At 45.2% G+C, this 8,056-nt stretch overlaps 1 pseudogene; it reads left to right on the forward strand.

The window, feature by feature from the left end:
* The first annotated feature begins 2,401 nt into the window (after positions 1–2,401).
* On the forward strand, positions 2,402–4,156 carry LOC102134927 (PSME3-interacting protein pseudogene; annotated as a pseudogene).
* Positions 4,157–8,056: the final 3,900 nt, after the last annotated feature.

The raw sequence follows: 8,056 nt of genomic DNA on the forward strand, positions 1-8,056 counted from the left end.
AACATCTTCTCACTCATCACTGCCTGTGGGAAGCCTCCCAGGATAAGCCCAATAGTCTACATAGCCCTGTAATACTCTTGATTTCAGGTTTTCATCATTTATTTCATATCCATTTTCCTGCCTGAACTTCATATCCACCAAGGCAAGGATATTCACTGTCTCATTCACCACCAGGTGCTACCCCTGGGACTTGGGTAGCTCTCATGAATGAATTAATAACTAAAAGTAAAGGATTGCTACTGTATGAATGATCTTACAAGTCAACAATAAAGAGGGAAACGCTCCAATAGAAAAATGGGCAAAATTAGTATGTATATAAAAATAAATGTAAAATAAAATCATGACACCATTTTTCAGACATTTTCCCTCTCCTTTAAATTCAAAAACAAAATAAAATCTAAGGAAAACTAACACACACATCCCTTAGATGTGGGGAATGGCCACTCTCATAGGCTGCCACAACCTTTCAGTTGGGCACCTTGGCTCTATGTATTGGCTTCTTTAAAATGTGCCTGCCCTTTAGCTCAGCGATTTTGCTTTTAGGAATATGTCCTAAGAATATACACAAATATTTATCTGTGGAACAATCAGTGCATCATTGTGTATAACAGCAAAGAGAAATCCAAATAAGCAATAATAGAGGATTAGTTAAATTATGCACTCGAGTAAAATAGAATGATATGCAGCACTCTTAGTGAACATTTATTGATCCTTGTATGGGCCAGACACTGCACTAAGTACGTAGCATGCAGTGTCTGACTTAATCCTCAGAACACTTTATAAAGTAACTATTACTATTACAGCCATTTTCCATGGAGGGCAATTATGATTTAGAGAGATAAAGTAACTTGCTGAAGGTTACACAGCTAGGAAGTGGCTGAACAAGAAGCAGTTCCCAAGGCCAGGCCCTAGGTCACAAAGCTATCTACCCCCATGTTAAATATGTCCAGTGCACCTTTAGTGACATGGAAAGGCGTTCCTTATAGGTTCCTTACAGGTTCCTGTGTTCCTTATAGGTTCACTTAAAAGATAGAGTACAAGATCATATACAGTATACAATCACCTTTTAGTAAAATACATATTATACTAAAATGCATATCTGTGTCTGTATCTTTGCACAAGGACTAAAAGGAAAAATTCACCTCTAAAGGTTCTCTGGGAGGCAGGGTCATGGGATAATGGGGTTTTTCTTTTATTTTTGCTTACTCCAGTGTTTCTTGGATTTCTAGAATGAGAATAGGTCACTTATATTATACTTTTTAAATGTTTTAAGTTGACCTCAAAGTAGCCTAGAACTTCAGAGGTCCTTACATATTACCCAATCTAACCTTCTTCCTAGCAAGAAGATACAAGCCTGGAGAAATCAAGCAAGGGCCTCACAGTGTCTTGCCTAATTAATACCCCAAGAGCCAGGATTGTGACGGGGCTGCCTATCCCTGGCCACAGGGTCTTAGCATCACCTTCACCCCAGGAAGGCACCTGACCGTGCTCACCTGCACAGTGAAGAGAAACACAACTCGGACACTCACTCATTCTTCTGAGCATTCAGCCATCTACCTTCACTCGCTATAACTAGCATCTTGAGTGACACCCTGCTGCCCTACAAAACAACGGTGCCCTGGGAGATGAAACGCCTGAAGAGCATGACACTGCAGCCTCCAACCAGCTCCGGATCATTCTTCCTAGACCAATGGCTCTGAACAGAGATATCTGGCAGCATCCCCTAGCAACATTTTCTGAAGATGAGGCCCGCATGGAGATTCTGACTCAGTGGGTATAGAGAGGGGCCTACGTCAGAATGTACTGAAAAACATTTCCATGCAATACTAATGTACATCCCCAATTAAGGAACCCTGGTCTATATAAATCTTCAAGTGTCAGTGTCTTAACTGGGAACTAGACACAGTTGTTTTCATCCTAATTTAAAACTCTGTCTGCTGTTAGGAAGAACAGATGCATCCCTTTCTGCCAGAAGCCTTGACGTGGATCAGGCTTTCTTTTTAGTTGTTTCTTATCCTCGGGAGAAGAACGTTGTGAAGGGCAAAGGGGGTGTTGGCTCACTCCCGCCACATTGCTCCAACACATCTGGCCGAACCCCGAGTCAGGCAATTGAGAACCCAAAGCTGGTCAGCAGTGTGTGGGCACAGGGCAGATGTGACAGCAGCTTGAGAGCCAGAACTGGGGACCAAGGCATGGTCCACGAGGGAGGCCGGGCCGGCTGTGGGTGCTCCAAGCATCCGCAAGGTTACAGCACACAGCAGAGCTCCAGAAGGAGCTTAGAACGCCATTTTGCTCTTAGCGTTCATAACCAGCAGCAGTGGAAGCAGTTCAGAAGCAAACCTTCTCCAGAAACAAGATGGGGCTGGTCTTCTCTGCTTCCTCTTTAAAAAATTAAACTTGGAGGAAGCCCTGAAGGGTCAAAAGGAATACAAAAGCAAAGGCTATTTTCTTTTTTTTTTTTTTTTTCTTCTTTCATTCGTTCCTTCCTGTTTCTTTCTTTCTTCCTCTCATTTTTGTTTTTCTTTTTTAAGAGCGAGCGGCTCTGCGGTGGCGGTTTGGGGTAGGCGCCGCCGAGGTGAGAGCGTCTCGCCTCCCGCGCGCCGGTAGATTGGTTGTTCCATTATGGATGGAGGGGATGATGGTAACCTTGTTATCAAAAAGAGGTTTGTGTCTGAGGCAGAACTAGATGAACGGCGCAAAAGGAGGCAAGAAGAATGGGAGAAAGTTCGAAAACCTGAAGATCCAGAAGAATGTCCAGAGGAGGTTTATGACCCTCGCTCTCTGTATGAAAGACTACAGGAACAGAAGGACAGGAAGCAGCAGGAGTATGAGGAACAGTTCAAATTCAAAAACATGGTAAGAGGCTTAGATGAAGATGAGACCAACTTCCTCGATGAGGTTTCTTGACAGCAGGAACTAATAGAAAAGCAACGAAGAGAAGAAGAACTGAAAGAACTGAAGGAATACAGAAATAACCTCAAGAAGGTTGGAATTTCTCAAGAGAACAAGAAGGAAGTGGAAAAGAAACTGACTGTGAAGCCCATAGAAACCAAGAACAAGTTCTCCCAGGCAAAGCTGTTGGCAGGAGCTGTGAAGCATAAGAGCTCAGAGAGTGGCCACCGTGTGAAAAGACTGAAACCAGACCCTGAGCCAGATGACAAGAATCAAGAGCCCTCATCCTGCAAGTCTCTCGGAAACACTTCCCTGAGTGGCCCCTCCATCCACTGCCCCTCTGCTGCAGTCTGTATCGGCATCCTCCCGGGCCTGGGCGCCTACTCTGGGAGCAGCGACTCCGAGTCCAGCTCAGACAGCGAAGGCACCATCAATGCCACCGGAAAGATTGTCTCCTCCATCTTCCGAACCAACACTTTCCTCGAGGCCCCCTAGTTTCTCTGTCCTTACACAGGGAGCTCCTCCCCAAGGGTAGATTGGACCGTTCATGCTGCCTTCGGGCATTACGTCTCAAAAAAAAAACTCCTTTGCCTGCATCCTGTGCACAACATGACACTTTTAACCAATCCAATCTAAAAATGTGCCAGAATCCACCTGTGGCCTGAATTGTGTTTGGTTTCTCTTTCTACTGCAGTGCACATGAGCAAACCTATCCCGCTGCCACTTTCCTCACTGATATTGGGAGGAGGGCAAGGCCCAGCTGAAGTTCCACTAAAAATGCCCTAGGAGAATAGGCACCGGCTGGCTTGCCAAAGGGTTTGGGTTTTATTGCTTTCTGTTTTTTTCTTTTCCTGACAGCACAAAGAAGTAAGGGCAGTTATAAGTAAGAAGTAAGGTGTTATTTAAACATTCTATTGTAGGTGAACGTGTTGTTTGGTTCTACTGCATTGTGGAGCATGCGGGGGAAGAGAACTGACCCAGGTGATGAAATGGAGCCCTTCCCTGGAACTAACCAGTCCTTGATGTTGTGTGACTAAGTAAAGATGATAAACCCCATCTGCTGGGGGTGTCACTTCACACTCGGCATGCATTGTGAAAGCTTTCCATACCCTTGGCCATTCTCTCTCCCCTCTTTATCCAACCCGGTTTATGCAGGAAGGGACTGCTAACAAGAAAGCTTCCATCTCAGACCTTTTCTCTGCCTGGGAAATTATTTTATGTTTGTTTTTGAAATAAAGGATTTAGTTTAAGATTCTAAAAAAAAGGCCGGGCGCGGTGGCTCAAGCCTGTAATCCCAGCACTTTGGGAGGCCGAGACGGGTGGATCACGAGGTCAGGAGATCGAGACCATCCTGGTGAACACAGTGAAACCCCGTCTCTACTAAAACTACAAAAAACTAGCCGGGCGAGGTGGCGGGCGCCTGTGGTCCCAGCTACTCGGGAGGCTGAGGCAGGAGAATGGCGTGAACCCGGGAGGCGGAGCTTGCAGTGAGCTGAGATCAGGCCACTGCACTCCAGCCTGGGCGACAGAGCGAGACTCCGTCTCAAAAAAAAAAAAAAAAAAGATTCTAAAAAAAAAAAAAATTAAACTTGAAGGGGGCAAGAGCTGTGACATCCTCAAGGCTTTTGCTTTCTACCTGCCTCTTCCCATTATGAAGGATTGGTGATTCAGGAATACTTCCACATTCTGTTAACATGGAGGAGAGAGAAGGGACTCTGGTTCCACCAGCCATTACTGCTAAAACAGGGCTCAAGGGGTCGCCGACACCAGCATTCTTCTCACTGAGGAAGCAAGGTTGAAAGAAAACAGAAAGATGGCCCCATTGGAAAAAGAACAGAAAATGTTTACAATGAAGTGGGATGTAAAGGTAGAAAGTAGAAGGAAAGAAACACAAGAAAATTAAAATGCGCTTGTAAAACTGTGCACTACATTATGCTATATTACCAGTAACTTTAGTGACTGCTCACTTAGGAACGCTTTTCTTTTGCAAGAAAAACAGAGCCAGCTCTTTCTTAGTTGAATAATAACAGAATGTTAAAGCCTGGATTGTGTTTCTTGGTTTTTAACATTGTTTATATTTGTTATTTGTATATGTTAATACATAAGTAGATTTTAAATAAATCCTACCTGGGAACCATTTTTAGAAATTTGGGGTTTTTGGTTTGTTTTTTTTTTTTTTTTTTTTGACAGTTCTATATTTAGCTAGACTGTTGAACTCGGTAAAATGTAGGGCTACGTTATGATTGTAAAGAACATTACAGCTAAAAACTCAAAATAATAAGTGTTTTGTTTAAAATCATAGCCAATTCTTCTGACATACAAAGTGACAGTCATTCCTCAGCTAAAAGAACGTGCTGGCCTTGCTTATGAATATATAGAATTTGGATGATATTTTTATATGCTTAGTAACTTCACAGTACCCGGGACAGCTAGAGCTAGGGCTACCTTAACCTCTAGTGGAGCACAAAGAATGCAACCTCAAGCCAGGGGCAGGTTTCAACTCCCCTTGCATATCCAGACTGAATATTCCCTGGTCTACACAACTTCCACAAAATAGCTTGAGCCACTCCCTTGGGCAGAGACCTAAGCTCTCCTCCTCTTCTCCTTCTGATAAAATCTCCATCGACATCCAAGGAAGTTCAAACCCATCTCAGCCTTTCTCTGACTCAAGGCTTCTGTTTCCCAGCTAGAAAGCATTTGCCTCAGGGATTATATTAAGACAGCAAATGTTGTGGGAAGAACACCAGCCATTAAGGCAGAAGGCAAAGGTTCAAGTCACAATGAAGTCACTTCCTTCCACATATGACACAAAGCCTCTCTGAGCCATGATCTGTCGCTCGTAGGCAGGGAGAACCCACTCTGTGTTGGGTACAAAGCCAATCGATGCCAAAGCACTCGCCACACTGCACGGTGCCTCCAAATACAAGTGAGGAGTGGAGAAACGAAGACGGACATCAACTCTGTGCTATGCCAGCATCCCCTCCGGTCTACAGCCTTGTCCCCCAGGCAGTGAACCTCTCTCCCTGTGCAAGCAGGCTCAGTCACACGAACAGCAGGCCCTGAGATCCTCCACAGGAAACGCTAAGCAGGCTAGTTTCCTGGCTGCCCACCTGGAGGCCCTGCGAGCTAGCCTTGTTCTGCCAATGACTATGTGCTGATCCTCAGACAGCATCCACTGAGGTTTTCTCTGTCTAACATCTGCCAGTTAGTGGTGCTCCTGTTTTATGGATTTTCATTCATTGTAATCTTTGCTTGCTGCAGCAGGGGCTGGGTTAGCCCAAAGAGAGGGCTCTGCAACAACAGTGTTAAACAAATAGCACCAGGCCTGGTATTTTTAGATATGTTAAAATTCTCTCTAAGCGCAGTGTGAGGGCCTGAAAAACTCAGGCTGTTTCCTATGGCTGGGCGAATACTGATAAGAGCTTTATCCAATTTATAAGGCAAGAGAAGGAAATAATCATGTGTGATGGAATTGGACAAATAATCCCGTTCCAAACAATTATGAAATATAACGTAATTACAGAAGACTGTGCCAGGGTCTGGAAGTACCAGATTTCTCTCTCTCAAGAATCAACAATAATCTAAAATTTTGATTCTTCCAGGCCTCATGAGTCACCAAAAACCGTAGGCAACTAAAAATCAAGACAAAATCAATATACACACACGTGTGTATGGCACAAACATCCTTTCTTTTACATTTTTGGGGACTGATTTCACAGTGCTCCACAGACACACCCCTGCAAACCCCACCAAGTAGGAGAAAGCACTTCAATTAATGCCAACACCCCCCTCCAAATCCAACTCTGCATACCAAGGAGAAACTCATATTCCAGTTACGATTTCTTAGAGAGATGGGGAAGAAGTTTCATTATCGAAACCACACTGCAGAAATGGATGAAATCCCTCAACAGGATTTCCAGTACTCCACCCAGGAGTCTCCTCTCCGGCCACCAGCTCCGCCTTCCCCCACTCTCCATCCACTGCTATTCAGAGCAGGCTGACGCCCCTCAACTTCTGAGTTTTGTAACTGAAATCAAGACTTCTTCCTACCTGTAATGTCTGTTTACAAGATGAGACCTTGACTGCAGAGATCAAAGGTGAGGTGAGGTGGATGTTTGAGGTGGAATTCTTCGTGCTGCTGGGCTATAGTCTGGCCTGCGGTTTGGGAAAACAAGGGAAGGATTAGAGGAGGCTGAGGATTATAGAAAGGAAAGGAAGGAAGGAGTTCAGAGAAGGTCTGCTCCTTTTAAGGCATAGACCTACCTCCTCACCTAACCCTGGATCCTCACTGACATCTTAAGAAAGCCACTAAGCCACATGGAAAGAGACTAGAAGTTATGGGTATGAGCTGCTGTTCAGTTTGGTCTTCATCCATTTGGCATCTCCCCATTTTCCAGCAATAACTCAGGAAGACTCAGGTACGTACCTACCATCTTCTCAGGTGTCTCCTCCAAATTGAGCTGCTCTTCCCTCCCCCTGGCGTCTAGTGTCTCTAGTGTCAGGTGACTTTCCAGGCCCCCGGAGGAGAGAGCAAGACATTGGGGGGAACTGACCAGTGGCTCCAAATCTGAGGTGCTTACTCCTTGCTGAGACAGTTCTTTATTCTCGCCCTGAGCTTCTTCCCCACAAGCCCCACCCTCCAGGTGGGCACACCACGAACTCTGTGCAGTGCTCTCACTTCACCCACAACAGAACAAAAGTTCTGACCAGACAGCTGTGCTCACCACCACCTCCTCCACAGCAGGTTCCCGCCACGCAGCCTCCACAGGGCTGGTCACATAAACTACCCTTCACACTGCTGCCAGGGCAACAAACCTTAGAAAAACAGAGGTTTTCTAAGATTAAAACCTCTCCATGCTCACTCTCTCTCTCCCTCCCTTTCTCTCTCTCTCTCTCTCTCACACACACACACACACACACACACACCCCTGCATTTCTGCTTAAATGCCTTTAGTTCAAAAATTCCTTTTGCTTTTAGAGGAAAGCTCAAACTTTAAGTGGCTTGCAAAGCCCTTCATGATTTGGCCTCTCCCTTTAACACCCTATCCGCACTCCAGCACCTTAGAGCTTTCTTAGGTTCCTTGAGCAGCTAAACTCTATCTTGCCTCAGATCCTTGCATATGCTGTCTTCCTCCTCCTCCTCTTCCTCCTCCTCCTCCTCCTT

The sequence above is a fragment of the Macaca fascicularis genome, chromosome 4 (assembly GCF_037993035.2).
Source record: "Macaca fascicularis isolate 582-1 chromosome 4, T2T-MFA8v1.1".
Taxonomy (NCBI): domain Eukaryota; kingdom Metazoa; phylum Chordata; class Mammalia; order Primates; family Cercopithecidae; genus Macaca; species Macaca fascicularis.